Source organism: Colobus angolensis, unplaced genomic scaffold (genome assembly GCF_000951035.1).
Source record: "Colobus angolensis palliatus isolate OR3802 unplaced genomic scaffold, Cang.pa_1.0 Scaffold10, whole genome shotgun sequence".
In the NCBI taxonomy this organism is placed as follows: Eukaryota; Metazoa; Chordata; class Mammalia; order Primates; family Cercopithecidae; genus Colobus; species Colobus angolensis.
The window spans coordinates 18,404,632-18,428,376 of record NW_012110919.1 but is presented as its reverse complement, the minus strand read 5'-3'; positions in this window follow the sequence as shown (position 1 = coordinate 18,428,376).

The window sequence follows — 23,745 nt, the reverse complement described above, 5'->3', positions numbered from 1 at the left end:
CTGGGATTACAGACACCAACCACCATGCCTGGCTAATTTCTGTATTTTTAGTAGAGACAGGGTTTCACCATGTTGGCCAGGTTGGTCTCGAACTCCTGACCTCAGGTGATCCACCCGCCTCAGCCTCCTTAAGTGCTGGGATTACAGGCGTGAGTCACTGCGCCAGGCCAATATCTTCCATTTTTAAAAATCCTCCCTCCACCCTCCATGTCCTCCTCCATCCCACACTGCATGTCTCCCCTCCCTTTCTGCAAAACTCCTAGAAAGACTTATCTAGAATCAATGTCTCCACTGTGCCTCCTCCCATTCTTTCCTTTCTAATCAGTTTCTGTTCTACAAAATTGCTCTTGTCAAAGTCACCAATGACTTTCATGTTACCAAGTCTATTGGCTAATTCTCAGTCCTCATCTTTCTAGACCTTATCAGCAGCATTTGATATAATTGATGGCTTCCATCTTCTTGAATTTCTTCCTTCACTTGGCTTCTGAAACTCAACTCTTTCCTGTTCTCCTACCTCCCTGTTCACTCTCTTAGTCTTTTCTTTTGCTGGTTCTCATCCTCCTCACTTCTAGACATTGTAGTGCCCCAGAACTCAGCCCTCAGGCTTCTACTCTTTTTATACTTCCTCCGTGACCTCATCCTACCCATGAATTTAAATTCCATCTATATGCCAGTGACTTTCAAGTTCTATCTCTAACCTCAGTTTCTCCTCTGAATTCCAGACTCCTCGTTACTCTACTTTTGCATTTGGATGTCTAATAAATATCTCAAAACTGTCCAAAACTGAATTCTTAGTTTTCCCTACATCTTAATACCCATCCCTGAAACATGCTCTTCTCCCAATCTTCCAATGTCAGTAAATGACACTACCATTCACTTCATTGCCAAGGTCCATATACTAGTAGGGACTGTCCCTGGATAGTAGAATTATAGGTGATTTCTGTTTTTCTTTACACTATTGAATGAGCAACACTGATCAGAGAAAGAATTAATGATGTTACAGAAGGAAAAGTATTCAGGAATAAAGAATAGATACAGACTCTGTGAATTTAAGGCAGTAAGTACAAGCCACAGAGATCTTGTGAATAAACAGGTGAAACAAGGAAGTGGAAACTGGAAACTGCATAATGTTTGCATCCTTGTGACCAAGAAGGTGAGGTAGCCAAGAGCAGCTAGAGTGTGACCAGATGGAAGAGCAGGTCTCTAAGTGAGAGTGACAATCACAGCACTTGGCATTCCTGCATGTGCTTAGCCAGACCATATAGCTTGATCTGGGCTCTAGGCTAGGTGAGAATGGCACCTGAGACTCAAAATGCCTTCTCTTTAGGAGAGCTCCCAAAGTAGACATGGGTACAGGAGGACAGACTTGGCTCTCCATCCCTCCCTTATCTCAGAGAGGTACACCTACATTTAGCTTACTCTAAATAAAATGTCTGCCAGGTCAGAGGAGTACATCATTTCAAGCTCAATGGCTTGTATAACCCCCCAGCCATGGCAGCAGCTAGAAACAAATAATATTACCATAGAAGGCAGTAATTCTGCTTCTCAGCCAGTCAGGTCGTCTAAGCTTAAGGTCCCAGGTTCAACCCTTGAAATTCTGCACCAAGGTAATCTTCCATTATCAGCACCTGCACTTCAAGGCCAGCAGTTTCCTGTTTCTGTCTTCCTAGGGGCTTTCTGTGGGCAAGACTAGCTGTGGAAATCTGTATTAGTCAGGGTTCTCCAGAGGAAAAGAACCAACAGGATGTGTATATCTATATATATAGAAAAGCGAGATTTATTTTAAGGAATTGGCTCATGTGATTGTGGAGGCTTGGTGCGTCCAAAATCTGATAGGGCAGGCCGGCAGCTGGAGACTCAGGAAAGAGCTGCAGTTTAAGTGCAGTCTGAGGCACTCTGCTAGCAGAATTCCTTCTTGCTTGGGGAGGTCAGTCTTTGTTCTATAAAGGCCTTCAACTGATTGAATGGGTCCCATCCACATTGTGGAGGGCAATTTGCTTTACTCTGAATCCACCAATTTAAATGTCATCCAAAAAAGAACACCTTCACAGAAACATTCAGAATAATATTTGACTGAATATCTGGGCACTGCGGCTCAGCCAGTTTGATGCGTAAAATGAACCCTCCCAACAACCTCACTTCAGTTATGGGACCTCTACTTCAAAATGAGGAAACTCCATGCAAATGAAGTTCAAAAAGCCACGCATGGTCTAACTGGCTCCACATAGAAGAAGGTCAGAGAAAGACCTGGGAAGGCTGTGTGTCGTAGAGGGAGCACATGGGAGTTACGTATAACTGCCTTAAGTTGAGCCTGACACATCAAAAGTTCTGGGTTCCACATGACTTTCCCATTTCCCCTACTAACTTCAGATAGAGTCCATGCAGATAATAAAGTATAAAGCAGCATATCTGTGTCGTTCACCTGCTCTTCCCATTGGCATCACTTCCAAAAAGGAAACTTGGAATAGAGAATGTCAGGAGCTCATTCATCTGTTGACATCTGGACATTAACCTGAGACCACATCAACTGTAGCTACCTGCTGATTGGATTACTATAGCCCAGGAAGGCCAAACATACCAGAATATGTTCATGGGCAAAGAATAAGAAAACAACACACACTTTGTTATTTTATAAATTACCTATGAAAACGTATCTTTCTATAACAGATAAAACAAAAAATCTTTTAAATAGCAAATATAAAAAAAATACCTGGAGAAGAGGTGGAGGGTGGAGAGGGTCAGTAAACAAGAGAGTACAAACAGCAGAATTCATGTCAACCAAAATTAAGGCTCTGGAGGCAGAAATAATTTGATAAAAGTTTATAGTAAGCCAAATTTGAGGATCAACCAGGAAGATACTCCAACAAATTTGAGCAGGTTCTGAAGTCTGTTACAAGTTAAAATGCTTTTATAAGAAAGTTTAGAAGGGAAGGGGACTCCTCATATTGGAGTTGTCCTTTTTTGTTGGAGAGTACAATACAGATGTCATAATCATTGGCTACAGATGACAGCATACAGGCTAAAATGTTTTACCTGCAAGACAAAAATAAAACTTCATGATTCAGAAACAAATCACCAAAACTTCATGATTCAGAAACAAAGCAGTGTCCTTTTCAGTGTCAATAGGTTACGTATTAATCAGTATGACAATGGTTTGAGGAACTCAGGAGATTAGAGGGATTCATGGTAAGATTCTTTACTGAAGGACAGGATGTAAGCCATGAATCATAAGACCTTCCCCAGGCAGTTAATTTGGAAGCCCGTCAAATGTGATCTGTGGGTTATCACTAGGAAACACATAAAAACAAATTTCACCCCCAATTACCCTGGTTTGATCATTACACATTGTATACATGTATCCAAATATCACATGTCCCATAAATATGTACAATTATCATATATCAATTTTTAAAAACATTTGGGAAAATTCACCAATTAAGAAGAATTTTTTTTCTAAGAAGCTGTTTCCCCTTGCCTCACCCAAGTCCACTGGTTGACCCCTTTGTTCTTGAATTCCTGCCATTAAGCTAATCTTGAGTCTGATATTCCTGCTGTTCCCTGTTATTTGATCCTTCCCATCTACTTTTCTGAACTCAACCTATGAGACTGAAGTGACTAGTTTTATAATAAATGTTTGTAGGGAAGGTCTGAGACTTTTCCCCTGATAGATGAGTGAGGTTGCCTTTGTCATACTGATATTTTAAGTTATTTTGTCATTTCTTGCTTATAAAATCATAAATTACATGGCCAGATGATATCTTAGGGTACACTGAGTTCAACTCTCAACTCTCTGGGGTCAGGGAACAGAGGTCCATAGGGGGTCAAAGGCTTCTCAAGACCACCGTCTTGCACAGAGATGAGCCTAGGCTCCAGCTCACCAACTTCTAAGGCTCACTCCACTGCATCACAGCGAGAAAAAGCAAGCCATATCTAAGGAAAGAAACAGAATCCCCACCTGCCAACAAGGAGGCACATGACTCCTTCCACATATTGCATGTTCGTTACTCTGGGAATTAATGGCTCAATTTGGTATTAAACAAAATGGGTCTCGTGGCTGATCTGGCCCAAGTGAAGGATCAGCAAAATGGAGACGTGAGCTTCCCTGGATGATAATTAGGAGTAGTCCCTGAATGGGTAAGACAAACACATTAAGCCTTTCTGCAAAGCCAATTTTGGGCAATGGTCTGATTGCTGGATAAATCACACCAAGAAATTGAAATGAGTGGTGAGGATGGCACAAGCAGGGTACATTATAGGGTAGCAAACGGTTTTCTTTACCTTCGAGAAATCACTCTATCAGAAGTGGAGAGGAATTGTGCAAAATGTCCAGGGAAATAAGGAGAGACAAGGAAGAAGAAAAGAGCATATATGAAATATATAAATCAAAAGGATAAATCTATGTTAGAGGTGGTATAGAATTAAAAGAAAGTAAGAAACTGATAGCTAAAGACAGGGCTGAAAGGGGAAAGAAGACTGCAAGGGAAACAAAATACCCCAAAATATACTTCCCTCTCAATGGTTCCTTGACTTGGTGATTTATTCATGGCGTATTTTTTATGCCAGGTTAGGCTGACATGGCCACAAAGCACAGTACTCCTGTTCTCTCCCTTTGCTAGCCTATATTCAGAGAATGCAAATTAGTGTAATGCTAAGTAAAGCATGGACAGAAGACTAAATTTATCATAGTCTTAGCTATCAATCATTTATTGACTTATTCATGTACTCAAAACATATTTATTGAGCATCTAATAAGGCACTGTGTTGAGATACAGTGTACCAGGCACTGTGTTGAGATACAGTAATATACAAAGTTGTTGTAGACCCTGTCCTTGTTGAGCTAACACTCTAACAGGAGAAGAAAAATGATGTAGTACAAAGCCACATAAAAGTAATTTAAGATATTAGCTACTCTACAGCTTGGGTATCAGGGCTGTACTTGCAACATACAACAGAATACCTAAATAATAGTGGCTTAAACCAATAGAGGTTTATTTTTCACTTTTAATAAGAAATACAAGCACACAGAGATTTATTTTTCATACATAGAAATACAAATATAAACAGTCCAGAGAAGGTGCAACCCCTCAAAAATGACGCCAGGACCCAGACTGGGTGGCACAATGGTTAAGTGCAGGGACAGTAGCACCAGGCTGCCTGGACTGCTGCTACTTGGTAGCTCTTATGGAATCTTGTTCAACCTTGGCTGTGCTACTTATTAGCTGTGTGACACTGGGAAAGTTACTTAACCTCTCCCTAGTTCTCCAGTTTTCTTATCTGTAAAATGGAGATGAAAATAATAGCACTACCTCCTAAGTCTATTGAAAGGATTAATAGTTTGATACATGCAAACTACTGGCACAGTGCAGTAGGCAGTATGTAAGTGTTCCCCTGCAGATGCGGATATTAGATGTACATATTAGACGCTCGATAAATATGTTTTAAATAAATAAATAAGTCAATAAATGCCCTGACTTTACAAGTTGGATTTTGTTCTCGTGTTTGGCTCCTCATAATCTGTTTCAAGAAGGCTGCTGCATCCTGAGGCATCACATAGTATTCTGTACACGAAAAAGGAAAATGAAATAAAAATGGCATGGCAGCTCAATCCAACCCTTTAAAAATCAGGAATACAAAAGCTTATCTGAAAGTCCCCTGCAGCAGACTTTGCTTTCATCTCATCGGACAGAACTGTGTCACATGGTCACAACTGGCTGGAAGGCGAAGAACTCAGGTTGCAGAAGAGTTAAGGAGCCTGTGGATGGGTGTTGGAACGGGGAATACGGGCATGGGATCAGTCACCGGTGTCTGCTGTGGCTTCCATTTAGAGACAGCCACTTGACATATTTCCATTTTGATGTGCACTTTTCCCCTCAATTACATGAATCAAGCTGGGTGAAGTGAGTAGTCCCAGCTTCCCATCCACCTGTTACCCACCTGGGTCCCATTTCCTCCACACAAGGTAAGTCACCCCAAGTTATTCAATTCCAACCAGTCCAGCCAATTCAACTATTTACTACATTCCCAGTATGTATGCAAAACTATGCCATGTGCTGCGAGAGGACCTGGAAATTTAGAAATGATACCTGGTCTCATAGATCATACAATCTCTTCTGGCAAGAGGTGGCCCAAATTAAGAAATGTATGAACATTATGGAAAGAAATCTGGCCTTAAGAATCGATAGCCTTAGAAAATGTTCATACCTTTGACCCAGCAATTTCATTCCAGGACAACTCTCAACACACAGCTGGGAGGCCAGATAAAAATTATACGCACACATGCTGTTTTCAATAGCCAAAAAGGCCATAGAACTGCACATTAAACAATCACAAAAATTATGCTTATAAGCAGCTTTTAATGTTATGGGAAACATTATGGAGAGTTTTTGTTAGGTTTTTACATTTATGTTTTTAATGTCATGAGACAAAATGTTATGAGAAAATGCTCATGATATGTTATTAAGTTGGGAGACAGTTTACAAATGTGCTTAACCTCTATGCGGTATAGTGGTTAAGCATATAAACTTTGGAGTTAGACAGGCTAATTCCAAATTTCTTCTCTGCAGCCCACCAGTTTCTTATTTGGGTATCAGGACTGTACTTTGCAACATATAGCAGAAAACCTAAATAATAGTGGCTTAAACAAATAGAGGTTTATTGCTCAGCCATGGACCACCAAGTTACCATGTGACATGAGCTGCCCATTATGAACTGGGAATTATCTGACCCATAGAAGACCTAACATCTCTAAGTCTCTAAATCCAGCATGGAAAGATACAGCGGGGAAGGGAAAAATTGTAAGAGGAAAGAAATGCCTTAGCAAGACACCGTAGTGGGAATGGGGTGGAGAGTATCAATAAGACCATCCCAGGTAGAACAGTTTTCATCCACTGTGATCTCCTCTTCCTTACATCAGAATTTCTGCTCAATCCATCTCAGGTTTGTATACCCACCCACCCCAGAACACAGATCAGAATATGCTTGTGTTAAGGTCACCAAGGACTTCCATGTTACTGAATCTAATGTTGCTCTCAACCTCTCTGAGGTGCCAGCGTTATCAGCACCTCTCATCACTTGAACCCTCTTCTTTCTTGTCTTTTCCTGACTCCCTCCTGAGTTTTCTTGTTGGACTCATCACTCATTTCTTCCCCATTTCCACTCCCAGCTTCTACTCATCTGCTCTATCCCTAAACATTGGGGCATTCCAGATCCCAGCCCTGAGCCTTCCACTCCTATCTGAATGCTCCTTTTTTTTTTCCTTTTTTTTCTTTTGAGACAGAGTCCCACTCTGTCGCCCAGGCTGGAGTGCAGTGGCGTGATCTCAGCTCACTGCAAGCTCCGCCTCCTGGGTTCATGTGATTCTTCTGCCTCAGCCTCCCGAGTAGCTGGGACTACAAGCACCCACCACTACGCCCGGCTAATTTTTTTTGTATTTTTAGTAGAGATGGGGTTTCACCGTGTTAGCCAGGATGGCCTCGATCTCCTGACCTCGTGATCCACCCACCTCAGCCTCCCAAAGTGCTGGGATTACAGGCGTGAGCCACCGTGCCAGACCCTGAATGCTACCTTTTATGATGTCTCCTCAACTTTCACCTCTAGCCCTGACATCTCCAATTAAACTCCAAAATCCTTACCCAACATCTCAGATATAGCACATCCAAAAGAGAACTCTTGATTTTCCTGCTGAAAATTCTGCTCCTTTCCCAGTCTTGCCTGTTTTAGTAAATGATACGTTCACCCAATGAGGTACTCAAGCCCCAAACCTAGGATTCTTCCGTTCCTCAAACTACTTCCTGCCCTCACTACATTTAATGGACCAGCAACCCCTGCTAGCTACAACTGTAAAAGATATCACTTCTGACTCTCTGCATGGCTCCAGCCTGATCTACACCATCCTAGTCTCTTGCCTAGGTCAGTTACTAAACTGTCTCCTTAACCATTTCCTGTTTCAATGCTTACCTCCTGGATTAGTTTCCTAGGGATGCTGTAATACCATTTATTACCTCATCCCTAGAAAACTAATGATATTCTAAGCCACAGACTCGGTGGCTTAGGACAATACAAATCCATTCTCTTACAGTTCTGGAGGTCAAGAATCCAAAATCAAGGTGTCAGCAGGACTATACTCTTTCTGGAGGTGCTAGGGGAGAATTTATGATGGTTAAGTTTATGTGTCAACCTGAGTGGGCCACAGGATGCCAAAATATTTGGTCAAATATTATTCTGAGTATTCTGTGGGGGTGTTTTTGGCTGGATAAAGCTGATTGCCCTCGCTAATGTGTGTGGGCCGCATCAGACAACACATTCCTCATTTCAGTGTGTTACTCCTCCTACCCATTTACTGACTGACCCAAAAAGCTGTGAGTTTTGAGTGGGGCCTAGAACAAGAGAAGGCTCTGCAACAGGTCCAGGCTGCTGTGCAAGCTGCTCTGCCACTGGGCAACATAACTAAGAAGATCCAATCATGCTTAAAGCATCAGTGCTGATAGGGATACTGTTCGTAGCCTTTGGCAGGTCTCCATAAGGGAACTGCAATGTACATCCTTAGGATGTTGGAGCAAAGCTCTGCCATCCTCTGCAGGTAACTACAGCTGCTGTTTCTCCTTTTGAGAAAAAGCTCTTGGCCTGCTATTGGGCTTTAGTGGAGACTGAATGCTTAACCCTGGGCCACTGAGTTACCGTGTAACCTGAGCTGCCCATCATGAACTGGGAATTTTCTGACCCACCAAGCCATAAATTGGATGTGCACAGCAGCACTTCATCATCAAATGAAAGTAGTACATCCATAACTGGGCCCAACTAGGCCCTGGTGGCATAGGCAAGTTACGTGAAGAATCAGCCCAGCCAGGTGCGGTGGCTCACACCTGCAATCCCAGCACTTTGGGAGACCAAGGTGGGCGGATTGCTTGAGGTCAGGAGTTAGAGACCAGCCTAGGCAACATAGCAAAATCCCATCTCTACCAAAAATACAAAAATTAGCTGGGCATAGTGGCACGTGCCTGTAATCCCAGCTACTCAGGAGGCTGAGGCAAGAGAATCGCTTGAACCTGGCAGGCGGAGGTTGCAGTAAGCCAAGATCGCTCCATTGCACTCTAGCTGGGCAACAGAGTGAAACTCCATCTCAAAGAAAAAAAAATCAGCCTAAATGTCCATGGTCCCCACTTCTGCTAGACTGAGTTCTCTCTCTCAGTTGCATCTACAGCGTTATGGGGAGTTTCCTGCAATTAGTTGACAGAGGAAGAGAAAACTCAGGCCTGGCTTACAGATGGTTCTGCATGATATGCAGGCACCACCGGAAAGGGGATGACAGCTGCAGCACTACAGCCCCTTTCTGGGATATCCCTGAAAGACAGTGGTGAAGGAAAATCCTCCCAGTGGGCAGAACTTTGAGCCATGAACCTGGTTCACTTTGCTTAGAAGGAGAAATGGCCGGACATGCAGTTGCATACCAGTTCATGGACTGTGGCCAGTGGCATGGCTGAATGGTCAGGGACTTGAAAGTGAAACAATTGAGAAACTGGTGACCAGAAATTTGAAGAAAAGATATGTGTAGAACTCTTGGAATGGGCAAACATATGAAGATGGCTGGGAGCGGTGGCTCATGCCTATAATCCCACACTTTGGGAGGCCGAGGCGGGTGAATTGCCTGAGGTCAGGAGTTCAAGACCAGCCTGGCTAACATGGTGAAACCCCATCTCTACTAAAAATACAAAAAAAGTTCACTGGGTTTGGTGGCAGGCACCTGTAATCCCAGCTACTCAGGAGGCTGAGGCAGGAGAATCTCTTGAACCCTGGAGGCAGAGTTGCAGTAAGCCAAGATCATGCCACTGCACTCCAGCCTGGTGACAGTGCAAGACTCCATCTCTGAAAAAATAAAAATAAAAAATAAAAATAAAAATATCTGGGTCCTATGTGAATGCTCAGCAAAGAATGATTTCAGCAGAAGAGGATTCTAATAATCAGGTGGATGGTATGACCTTTTCTGTGGATACTAGTCAAGCCTCCTTCCCCAACCTCCACTGCCACTGCCCAGTGAGCTCGTGAACAAGGTAGCCATGGTGGCAGGGATGGAGGATATGCATGGAATCAGCAACATGGACTTCCACCCACCAAGTCTTACCTGTCTACAACTGTTGCATGTTCAATCTGCCAGCAGCAGAGAACAACACTGAGCCTCCAATATGCTACCATTTCCTGGGGGTGACCAGCCAGCTACCTGGTGGCAGGTTGATTACATTAGATCACCTCTGTCACAGAAGGGGCAGCATTTTGTTCTTACTGGAATAGAAACTTTTTCTGGATGCAGATTTGACTTCCCTGCATGCAATGCTTCTGCCAAAACTACCATCTGTGGACTTTCAGAATGCCTTACCTTTCAGAATGCCTGTGTGATATTCCACACAGCATTGCTTCCCATCAAGGAACTCACTTCATGGCAAATGAAATACAGCAATAGGTCCAAGCTCATGGAATTCCATGGTCTTAATCTTACCATGTTTCCCAACATCCTGAAGCACCTGGCTTGATGGGTTGATGAAATGGCCTTTTGAAGACTCGGTTATAGCGCCAGGCAGGTGACAATACCTTGAAGAACTGGAACAAGGTTCTCCAAAAGCTGTGGATGCTCTGAATCAGTGTCCAATATATGACACAGTTTCTCCCATATTCCATATTCAGAGTTCATGAGGCCAGAAGCCAACAGGTGAAAATGGGAGTGGCATCACTCACTATTACCCCCAGCGACCCACTAGCAAAATTTTTGCTTTCTGTTCCCACAACGTTATCCTCTTCTGGCCTAGACATCATAGTCCTCTTCCTCCTGAGATGGAAGAATGCTTCCACCAAGAGACACAAACATTATTTCACTTAACTGGAACTTAAGACTGCTGATTGGCTACTTTGAGCTCCTCATGACTCTAGTTGGGGTGATTGATCCTGACTACCAAGAGAAATTGAACCAGTACTTCACAGTGGAGGTGAGGAAGAAAATGGCTGGAATGCAGAAGATCCCTTATGACATCTCTTAATATTACCATGCCCTGTGATTAAGGCCAAAGGAAAACTACAACAACCTAATCCAGGCAGGACTACTAATGGCCCAGACTCTCCAGGAATGAAGTTTTGCCTTACCCCCCAGGTAAAGAACCACAACCAGCTGAGGTACTTGCTGAAGGCAAAGGGAATACAGAATAAGTAGTGGAAGAAGGTAGTTATAAAAACCAGGTATGACCACCTGACCAGTTACAGAAACAAAGACTATAATTGCCAAGAGTATGTTCTCCTTATTTTGTTATGAATATGTTTATGTGTATGGCAAATATCTTTATTTTCTTCCCTCTTTTATTCCCTTATCATTCAACATAGATGTATTAACTTTGTGTCATAGTATTTAAGTCTTTTAATTTTACATCATAGTATTTAAGTTATGGGATACCATGGAGAAGAGTAAATATCACTCAAGGACTTCTAGGGAAAGAGTTAGTGCCTTTTTGGCTATATGAAGGTTAGTTGGCAGAACTGGCAGAATTATAACCTTGATATTGTCTTCATTTGGAGATTAAGTATGGTTTAAGAAGATGATGACAAGGGGTAGATGGTGATGGTTAATTTTCTATGTCAACTTGACTGTGCCATGGGGTGCCCAGATATTTGGTTGTATTAATCCATTTTCACACTGCTATAAATAACTACCTGAGACTGGGTAATTTATAAAGGAAAGAGTTTTAATTGACTCACAGTTCCACATGGCTGAGGAGAACTCCGGAAACTTTCAATCATGGTGGAAGGCGAAAGGGAAGCAAGGCACGTCTTACGTGGCAGCAAGAGAGAGAATGAGGGGAGATGTGCCACATTTTTAAACCATCAGATCTCATGAGAACTCATTCATTATCACAAGAACAGCATGGGGAAAACCACTCCCATCATCTAGTCACCTCCCCGTAGTCCCCGCCCTTGATACATGGGGATTACAACTCAAGATGATATTTCAGAGGGGACACAGACCAAACCATAGCGTTGGTCAAACATTATTCTGGATATTTCTGTAAGGGTCTTTTTGGATGAGTTTAACATTTCAGCCTATAGACTGAGTAGTGCCTTCCCTAATATGGGTGGGCCTCATCCAATCAGTTGAAGGTTTGAATGGAACAAAAAAGCTGGCCTTCCTGCAAGTAAGAGGGAACTCCTGCCTCACTGTTTTGGAGCTGTGACCTCATGTGGTTTTTCTCTGCTTTCAGACTCCACATGTAACATTGGCTCTTCCTGGGTCTCAAGCTTGCTAGCTTTTGAACTGAAATTATCCCACTGGCTCTCCTGGTTCTCCAGTTTTAGGACTCACACTGAAACTACACCATCAGATCTCCTGGGTCTCCAGCTTGCTGATTGCACATCTTGGGACTTGTCAGCCTCCATAATCATATGAGCCAATTCTTTATAATAAGATAACAAACAAACATACACACACACACATTGGTTGGTTCTGTTTCTCTGCAGAACCCTGACTAATGCAGAAATCTCTTCTGCTTCTTTCAGCTCCTGGTGGCTCCAGGCATTCTTCAGCTTGTGGCTGCATCACTCTAATCTCTGTCTCCGTTTTGAAACACCTTCTCCTCCTCTGTGTGCCTTCTCCTCTCTGTCTTTTCATAAGGACACTTGTCATCAGATTTAGGGCCCACCTGAGTAATCCAGAATGATCTCATCTTGAGATCCTTAATTATACCTGCAAAGATCATTTTGTCAAATAAGGTCACATTCATAGGTTCTAGGGTTTAGGACATGGGCATAACTTTTTTGGACCACCATTCAAACCACTACATCTCCCTACAATACATTCTCCCTACTTAGGGAGAGTGACCTTGTATAACATGAATCAATCAATGTCACTCCTCTGCTCCTTAAAATTGTTCTAATGGCCTTCCTTTGTACTTGGAAAAAAATCCAGTTGCTAACTATAACCTACAAGGCCTTACACACTTTGGTCCCTTCATATCCCCCTGACCTTACCTTCTGTCTCCCCGCACTCCAGCCACACCAACCTTCGGTCAGTTACTAGAACCCACTACATTTGTTTCCGCCTTAGAAATTTTGCACTTGCTATGCACCCTGGTAGGAGGCTGCATTCCATATTATCATACTCTTAGCTCCCTCTTGTCATTTAAGTCACAGCTCAAACATCACCTCCTGAGTAAAGCCTTCCCTGAACACTCAGCCTAAATTAATGCCCTCTGTCTAGACTCCCTACCTTGGCACCTTACTTTAGTTCCTTCATATTATTCAGAAAAAAAGCTCGGGTCAGGCACAGTGGCTCACACCTGTAATCCCAGTAATTTGGGAGGCCAAGGTGGGCGTATCACTTGAGCTCAGGAGTTCAAGACCAGCCTGGGCAACATGGCAAAACCCGGTCTCTACAAACAATACAAAAATTAGCCAGGGGTGGTGGCATGTGCCCATAGTTCTAGCTACTTGGGAGGCTGAGGTGGGAGGATCGCTTGAGCCCATCAGGCAGATGACAAGGGGTAGATTGTGATGGTTAATTTTCCATGTCAACTAGACTGTGCCATGGGGTACCCAGATATTAGATATTTGGTTGTATTAATTCATTTTCACACTGCTATAAAGAACTACCTGAGACTGGGTAATTTATAAAGGAAGCAGTGAGTGGATATCCAGCTGGGGTGACAGAGAGAGACTCTGTCTCAGAAAAAGAAAAAAAAATGGAATCACTTGGTTTCCATAGTTTACATAGTTGCTTACTTGTTTATAGTCCATATTTCAGGACTGCAGAGACTTGATCTCTCTTGTTCACTGCTGTATTTCCCAGTACCTAAAACAGGGTCTGGCCATAGCAGGAACTTGAAAAAGATGTATGAAATAAATAAAACACATACTACTACTAGTAATAATAAAACAAGTAATACTAAGACTAACGCCTTTCTTTGTATAATGTTGTATTGTTTCAAAGCACTTTCAAATATGGAGCTCTATATTGAGTAGGATTTTTTGGGACATTCTATATGCTGAGGCTCAAAGCTGAAGACAAATGGTGCTAGATATCCCCATATTCCAAGCTCAAGGAGCTTTCTAGAAGCCATTAGCCATTGAAATCACCTGTCTTCCTGCAAAGTTTGCTGAAAAGGCCCCAGAACTGGTACAAATACTTCCATCTACTACCAGTCACCCCTCCCATAGGACTCAATGACCAAAAGAGTCCAATGACTCTTAGGAAGCTGAGGCAATCCTACCACTTCAGCCTCCCAGGTAACTAGAGCTATAGGTCTGTGCCACTATGACTGGCTAATTTTTGTATTTTTTATAGAGACAGAGTTTTGGCATGTTTCCCAGACTGGTCTCTAACTCCTGAGCTCAAGCAATCCGCCCGCCTTGGCCTCCCAAAGTGCTGAGATTACTGGCATGAGCCACCATGTCTGGCCCCAGCATTTTTTCTAAATAATATGAAGGAACTAGAGCAAAGTGCCAAGGTAGGGAGAGGCAGGAGAGAAAAACATTATTGGCCTTAAAGGAAGTGTAGTTTTTGTGGAGAGAGAACATTCTCTCCTCTAAGCCAGGAATACCTCTTGTGATGTTAGGTGTTATTGACTGAATTATGTTCTCCCAAAATTCACATGTTGAAGCCCTAATCCCAACACACTGTATTTGGAGACAGATCCTGTGGGAGATAACTCGGTTCAGATGAGGTCACGAGGGTGGTGACCTCATAATGGCATTAGTGACCTTATACAAAGAGGAAAAGTCACCAGAGAGCTTACTCTTTGCCATGTGAGGACACAGTAAGAACGCAATCATCTGCAGGCCAGAATGAGGCCCTCACTAGAACTTGACCATGCTGGCACCCTGATCTCAGACTGCCAGCCCCTAGAACTGTGAGAAATAAATTTCTGTATTTCAGCCACCCTGTCTATGCTACTTTTTGTTATGGCAGCCTGAACAGATTAAGACATTAGGGAAGCTTGCAAGAAAAAGAGCTTCCCATTTCCTGGTGGGTTGTTTGCTGATCTCTGGTACCTGCTGGGCCAGTTATCAAGCTGTCCCCAAGCATTCTCTGGTGAGAGAGAGCTCTTGGAGAATGTTCTAGAAGCCCAGGAATAGCCCATAAACCTTCTCATTTCTCTCCTCAGTACAGGGAAAAAAAGTAGGTGCCTGAAATGTGCAGTCTTGGATTTGGGAACTTTGGAAACAGACTGGTGCTTACTTAACTTCTTACTGAAGTTGGATATCTTGGTGGAATAGCCCATACCCACAGGGCTGGAAATATCCATGGTGCAGTGTGGTGTGGCTGGGAAGAAGATAGTGAAGACCCACTCCATACCTGTTCTTTGTGGCCTTTAGAGGGTGCAGAAGAGGAATTTGGAAATTTTTGTGGCTCCACTGGGTAAAGCAATACCAAGGCAAGAAGAGTAGGAGTCTTTGAGCAGCCCTGATGACCACTGGACCAAATGATGGGATGTCAACCAGGGAAAGTAGTCCCCAGTGGCAGAGAGACCCAATACCACTCCAAAGAAGAGTGGTATTGGAGAGAAGACCAATACCACTGTGAGGAGACCACCGCTCCAACAGAGGGTGCTAGCATCAGATAAACCCAAATAGAACTGGAGGGAAACCAGAGACACAACTTTTCCCTACCCCTTGTGGCCTTGTGGACAATCACAGAAGAATACCTCTGCTTCCTGTAACCTTCCTCCCTGCCCTCAATTACACAAGAGCTGGGGCGGGGTGGGGCGGGCCTGCGGGGGCAGAATGGGGGCAGGGCAATGACCTCAGAGCCATCTCTGGTCTTTGGTCTTCCACTCCAGGCTCCCAGGGCCACAAAAGAGAATGATCTGCCTGGGGTCAGGAACAGAACTTTTAATCAAGCTTGATATTGGGGTCATGAAAATAAACTGCATTGTGTCTTAAACTCTGAAACAAGATTGCCCGCATCACAAGGTGACTAGGAAGTTATTAAATCTGTCCAAGATATCACCAAGGGAGCACTATCCCCAGGAAAAAAGCAATACAACATAGCACAGTTGGAAGCAGTGACTGGGGAAAATAAAACTACTTAACGGCATTATACCCAAAGGGATTGAGACCCTTCAGAGAATTGATGGCATACACACTGTTAGAAATTTGAGCCTCAAAATTGTTCTTTGAAGTTATTATTATCCCATTTTACAGATGAGAAAAGAGAGACCCAAGAATCCTGTTAGATTACTTGTCCAAGGTCACAGAGCTAATAAGTAGCAGAACCAACAGCTCAGCTACAAGTCCAATCGTCTTTTCAGTGACAACCAAGTCACCATTACCTTTTGTTAAGTGGTTACAGTGCCAACCAACACTGAACTAAGGACTTTCGTTCCAGCGTCTCATGTAATCCTGACAAATCTCCGGGGGCAGATTTTCCTATTTTCATTTTGCAAAGAAGGAAGCTGCCTCTCTCCATGTAGGTGCCCAACACAGTAAGTAATCTGCAAAGCACTATCTGCATAGGTGGGTGAGACACAGCTCCAGCTTTCTGTGGCTCACAACAGTGTCGTGTCAGCACACAGTTGAGTCAAAGATAAGTAACCAATCGAAGTAGAGGATTATTAAATAGCAAATGAAAGACATAATCTATAATGTTGTAGGACTCAAAGTAGGGAATGAGCATATGGAGATGGGCTTCTTGCCCACGCCTAAGAAAAAATGGCATTTTTACTGGGTCTTAAAAGACTGTCCAGGTTTGGAAAGCTAAACCTGAAAATAGTGACATGGGACCCCAAGATGCAGAGTGGAGAAGTAATCACCAAGGCCACAAATGTGGATTCCAAGGACAGTTAGTCCTCTAGTCTGGCATAAGATGACTCTTCAGGAACAGTAGGCCTTTACCACATACTAGAACTTTCTCCTTATCCCTCTTCTCTTCACCCTCCCAACTCCCTGCGCCCGGCTTACTCCTCCTCCTCTGTTCAGTTTCGGCGTGGACCTTACCTAAAGAGATCACAACAGGGACAAATAGGGGATCAGGAGGACACATTGAGAAAGAAAAAAACAAATCTGCACTTGGTAAGAATTTAGAAACAGACTATTGGTCTCCTTGCTGTTCCTAAGATTCAAAGCCTGCTCCTGACTCAGGGACTTTCTCAGTAAGGCCTTCTCTGACCCAATTTCTATTCCATCCCTAACACTTTACATCCCTCTTTCTACTCTGGATTTTCCCCCCTCCTTAGCACTCATCACTAATATACTAGTTAATTTACTTACTTATTCTATTTAGTTTCTGTTTTCTTTATAAGAGCAAGGATTTTATCTATTTTGTTCACTTCTATACCCTGCAGCCAAGAACGTTTCCAAGCACACATGGAATCCATACTAAAGGGACTAGACAACAGGGACTCTAAGTTATAAATCTGAGTGTTGGGGAAAATGGTGGTTTGGTTGGCAGAAACAAGACAATGTTAGCTTGAAGACTGTATTAATCCATTTTCACGCTGCTGATAAAGACATACCCGGGCCTGGGTAATTTATAAAGGAAAAGAGATTTAATAGATTCACAGGCCTCCACAGGGCTAAGGAGGCCTCACAATTACGGCGGAAGGCAAAAGGTGTGGTCTTACATGATGGCAGGCAAGACAGAATGAGAGCCAAGCAAAAGGCAAAACCCCCTATAAAACCATCAGATCTCACAGGACTCGTTCACTACCAGGAGAACAGTATGGGAGAAACCGCCCCATGATTCAAGTACCTTTCACCAGTTCCCTCCCACAACACGTGGGAATTATGGGAGCTACAATTCAAGATGAGGTTTGGGTGGGGACACAGCCAAACCATATCAAAGAGAAAGACTCAGCACCTGACATTTGTCATAAGTCCTGCAAGGGTGGCAATCGTGAGTGTAGGGAATAGAGGGAGAAAATCCTTGATGTTTACTGTTGTCCACCCACAGTCAGTGAGCTCTGCCTGAACCCAGGCCAGGCGGGGCCACTATCTGCCTACACACCATTTATCATTTCCGTCTCACACTGCCCTGCAATGTTCCCCAATAACTGGGAAGCACTCGATGTCAAGCAAGCCCACTAAGGCTCTTGTCCTGCCTGAGCTATGAACTACCTTGAAGGTTTTGAGTCCTTCATTTCAGTCTCAACTTCCTCTTGGAAAACATGAGTGTTGGAGATGATTTCTAAGGTTCCTCTAACCTTTACAGATCCTGTGATTCCAGGATGAAAAGACTGCAAGCTAAGCCATTACATAAGAGGTCCTTCCTAGCCTTCACATTCTGGGATTCTAAGAAGGATACAATGTGGGCATCCCTCTGCTCAACTAGCAATTCAGAGCGGGACAGCTCGGGGTGAGCAAAGAGGAACCCTATGAAGGTGCAGAGCCAAGCTGTTTCCTTCAGGAAGATGACCAAGAAAGGGCGGAATTCTGCTTTCTATCCTGAATGTGTCGGCCCCTGGGTTTGGTAATCTCATTCTTATAGCGCCACCTACTGAGAAAGAGCTTTTCAGCAGCAGATAAAATGTGCCTGCAAAAGGGTTTGGTATCTCTATCTAATCTTGACCTTTTAATAAGCATGTTTCAGGAAAGAATGTCAAGTGAAATTTAAAAACAAAACCTCTCCCATAGAGGGGCTTCTCTAACAGCTTTCACATTTAGAAAGAAAAAGGAAATAGAGCTTTGCAGACCTTATTCCGTATTTGTAAAAAAGAAAGAAAGCTTTCATTTGTTTTTCTCCTTCACAAGGAATAGATTCCTTGCTCAATAAAGCAAGCATTTTTCTAAAGGTCATGAGTCTTAACCAAATTTGAATCGAGAGATTTACATTTTAATGGCAGTAAGGGAGATCACTGCTCTGAAGAGTCCCAAGGGTAATCCTTTTCTGAGGCAAAATAATCACTCCATAATATTTGCTTTGGTAAGTTCAGCCTCTCATTTATTTTGCTTTAAATCTGGGCCCACCTGTTCTTGTGACATGGGTTCTGGGCAATTTTAAATGACAGCCTTTAGCTCACACCCTCTTTAAAAACAAGCAAATGTACTCAAAACCCATTTTGAGCTGGCAGTGAGGCATGTGTAAGAGGTTATTTACGATGTGCTGCGCCTGCCTGGATCTGGCGGGCGAGCCAGATGGGCGCCCTCCTCTTGTCCTTCCCAGTGGCCTCTGCCCAGGATCCCTGGCTTGTCAAATGTTGTCCTTAGCAACTACCACTCTAGGGTGCTTGAAATCATTGTTTAGGCTCTATTGTGGTTTTGCTCCTAGCTCATACCAAGTCACCATAAAAAGCAGAATTTTGTGTAAGATAGACTTCATGGGGGGTTAGCAACTGTAAGACAAAAGGCTCCTGTTTTTAAAGGATTATATTTGAACTGTTGTGGGCCAGGATGAGAGAAAGCATTTTAATTCATTTGGGCTGTCTGATAACAATCTGCTCATATCAAGTAGGATAACTTAAGATTTCTAGGCCAACAGGCTTTAAAAGATAGTTTCATATCTTTTGCCAAGAGGATAAGGTTCTAGGAACCAAGGATGGTACTAAATAGTTAAACACTTGTTTTCTGAGGTCAGAAAGAACTAGATTTAAATTTCAGTCCTCCCTTTTACTCACTGTCATTTAAAATGTCAGATAAATTACTTATTCTGTGACTCAATTTTCTCAGCTGTAAAATGGGATAGTAAGCATACTTACCCCATCAGGCTGTTGTCAGAATTGAGTGTGATACCCAGCGTCAGGCACCTAATAAGGGCTAAATAAATTGTAGTGACCATTATTAATAATAATATGAAATGTCATAGCTCCTTAGCCAAAAGTGATAAGGGGAAAGGGCATAGGGTTGGAAGTCAGAAGACCAAAGGTTTATTTTTTGGTTTTTGGGTTTTTCTGAGACAGAGTCTCACTCTGTCGCCCAGGTTGGAGTGCAGTAGTGCCATCTTGGCTCGCTGCAACCTCTGCCTCCCGGGTTCAAGCGATTCTCCCACCTCAGCCTCCCGAGTAGCTGGGACTACAGGCATGCACCACCATGCCCAGCTAATTGTTGTATTTTTTGGTAGAGACAGGGTTTCACCACATTGACCAGGCTGGTCTCACACTCTTGGCCTCAAGTGATCCACCCACCTTGGCCTCTCAAAGTGCTGGAATTACAGGTGTGAGCTACTGTGCCTGGCCAGACCAAAGGTTTTCATTCCAGCTCTGTTTAGAACTACCCATATGACTTTGAGCTAGTCCCATTGGTTCCCTTTGGGCCTCAGTTTCTTCATTTACTAGATAAAATCATTAGTGTACTTGATCTGTTTCCACTCTGATATTAAATCAATGAGATCTGTTGCTGTAAATGTGGTTTTGAAGTTCTGAGTAATGGAAATACATGATTATTATAAAAATGATTATTCTGAGGCTAAGAGAAACATTTCAATCAAATATTTAGGTTAAGTCTTTTCCCCCATGTTAGAGCCATCATAAATAGGGGGACATTTGGGAGCACAAAGGCTTCCTTGTAGATTGTTATTAAAGGTTTGATGTGAAATGAGGTCAGAGGAAAGCTGAGAGTGAGCACTGATGACAGGACGGCATGGAGCCCCATGCAGACTCTGCAGGGCCTCTCTCGATGGGGTTGGGACAACTCCAAGGGTTTTAAAGCACATTGGCTTCCCTGAGGAGCAACTGCCCATTGGGCTGAATTATGGCAAATGGAGGAGCTGGTTGTAAAGTGAGCAAATATCCCCCAAGGATCATATTTTAACCAACACATTGTACTTTTCAAACTGCTGAGTACAACGTATGGGAAAATGACCTTGTAATCAAATCAGACTGCCAATGGGAGGTCGGCCTGGAATGCAAGTGATTTTGGATATGGAAATCAAATTTATGACTCGTCTTAGTCCACCAGCTTTTATTGATTTTTTGGCTAGGTTGGCAATAAGTAGAGTTAATGTCACCCGTCTAAAGGCAGCTAGCCTGCTGAGCAGTGGAATTCTCTTTTCCAGAAAATTTAACTCCATCTCAATAATGAATCAATCCAAAGGCAAGACCCTTAAGAACCCTATAAAGCCAAGTCGTAGATACTGTGTATTAACCTTTGACAAGCAAAGCATACTGGAACTGAGGAATTTTCCAACAAAATTTAAAACTTCCTTTACTAGCTAATTTATTTGATGGGTTTTTTTTTGTTTTAAAAATAAGTGAATTGTATCCAAATAGAATTACCTAGGACTGCGAACTATTTTCTAGGTCCATACAGAAAACCAATACCACACACTCATATTTTTGTTATTAAACTAAAATTATACATAGGAAAACTATAACAACAAAAACAAGGCTTCCCTTTATCCCAGAACCCAAAGAGAACCATGAGTCATGTCTTACAGTATTTTTTCTGCATGTCTATATGTAGATGCAAATAAAATTGGGATTGAATCTGTGACTTTTAAAAATAGATATAAAGAAAGTTCTGGCATCATTTGAAAATCAAAAAGATTGCTGAGAAGTGAATAATGGGAAAATTAGAAACCTAAAATTTAATAATACTCAACTCAGGTGGGCATTTGACTGATATTCTGGAGTAGAGTACAATTTCAGAAAGTATACTTTGTAATTTAAAAGATGAGCTCTTCTTTTCAAAGGGCTTTTTCTATCAAGTATGTTTGTAGACTTTGCAATTATTATTATTATTATTATTTTTTTTTTTTTTTTTTTTGAGGCGGAGTTCCGCTCTTCTTGCCCAGGCTGGAGTGCAATGGTGCGATCTTGGTTCACTGCAACCTCCGCCTCCCAGGTTCAAGCAATTCTCCTGCCTCAGCCCCCCAAGTAGCTGGGATTTCAGGTGTGCACCACCATGCCTGGCTAATTTTGTATTTTTAGTAGAGACAGGGTTTCTCCATGTTGATCAAGCTAGTCTCGAACTCCTGACCTCAAGTGATCTGCCCGCCTCGGCCTCCCAAAGTGCTGGGATTACAGACATGAGCCACCATGCCCAGCCTTTTTTTTCTTCTAATCTCAACAACAGCATGAGCCCATTTAATTATGTCCTATACATCTTTTTCAGTGTTCCTGTTATTGGAAAGAGACTGAAAGCACTTCCCAAAATGCAACCATAAAGATCTTCATTAAACAGTCAGGAAAGCTAAGTGATTGAATATGCTGTGCAGCCCTGAGAATGAAGGGATTATATTGTCAAGTGAGACTAAAAGCTTGTAATTAAAGCTGACTGAATTTAAAAAGACACTACAGAGATCTTCTGTGTACCAATAACTTTGAAATGAGTCTGTGGTTTGCTATTTTAAGGTTCAAGGACTTTGTCTCTATCTATATGGCCATGATATCTATGGGATCTCCTGTGGGATTAAGATAACATATTTTATTATATGACTTATAACTATATCATGTGGCTTGGAGCTGAACACTTCATGTTGTCGTGTGGAACTTGGCCAAGTTCCATGTACCATCTACACAAGACACAGGCATGACAATCAAAACCCAAAGGTGGCTTTACTTCAGAAATGAAATTTGGCAGACTGGAGTTCATTGTGTTAGCATAGTTCTGATTCACAGGTAGAGAATTTTTTAATCTGGGAAAGAATTGAGATGCAATGGGTTTTGCTGAATATTCCAACAAAGAAAAATAAGGGCCAATGTGCATCGATTGCTTATTCTATGTCAGACACCTGCATGGATTAACCCATTTAATCCTGACAGTAATCCTGCGAGGCAGGTACAATCACACTCCCCATTGTACAGATGAGAAAACTGAAGCAGAACTAATAAATGGCAGAGTAAGGATTAGACCCCCAGGAAGCCTAGCCCAGAGGCTATGTGTTTAATGGGACACTCGGGACACTCTCTCTTCACTCTTTTCGTTAAAAGAACAAACATTCGGCTCTCCTCCTGGTTCTCATCTGCCTAACTCAGTCGCCTTTCAGAATTCACTAGAAACCTTGCTTCCCTGGAGAACTTCCCTGGCTTCTTAGGCTACATTTGGCTAATTTTTTGACTTGTCCTCCTAGTATCATGCACTTCAACCAACAAAACCCAAATTACAATTTTTGGAAATTACTCATTGAATTAACTGTCCTCCCCAGTAGAATTCTTCAAGATAGTAGGGACTGTATCTGTTTCACTCACAATTGTAGTCTCAATACCAGGCACAGAGTAGACACATGATAAATCTTTATTGCATGGATAAATAAATAAGCACATCATATCTGTGTGCTTATGGGAGATGGTAAAGAAAATGTGTCCTGTGTAATAGGAAGCATGCCACAGTATGGAAAAACATTGTGTTATGGAAACAATTAACTGAAAATCAGGCAGCAGGCCCAACAACAGAGATCAGATATGACATCTGCTGGTGGTTCTGTGTATGGAGGAGAGGCTGGTTCTCCAATAAAAAACTCATGACATGGCCCCATCTTTTGCTGCTAGTACCTATTCATTCATCCAGACTGTCAGCCTTTATTGGTTATCCCCTCAGAAGGGTATAACATAAAATAAAAATCATTATCAGCCTGGCATGTTCTGGCTACAACCCCTTAAAAGAGGAAGTGGTGGGAGAGTTCAGTTACATTGACATAAAAGCTAGCTTCAATCTGTCCAGGATTTTTGTTCTTCATCACACTTTACAAAAAGAAGCAAGACAATCTCCACAGACTGTTAATTTTGTATAAATAGTACCTCCTTTTTATCATGGACTTCTAGTGAGTATAGCTTATCTTTACTAATTTGATCTTGTTCATTCAATTTGGAACCCTGGACTCGTATTCTACTTGTAGTTTGGTTTGAT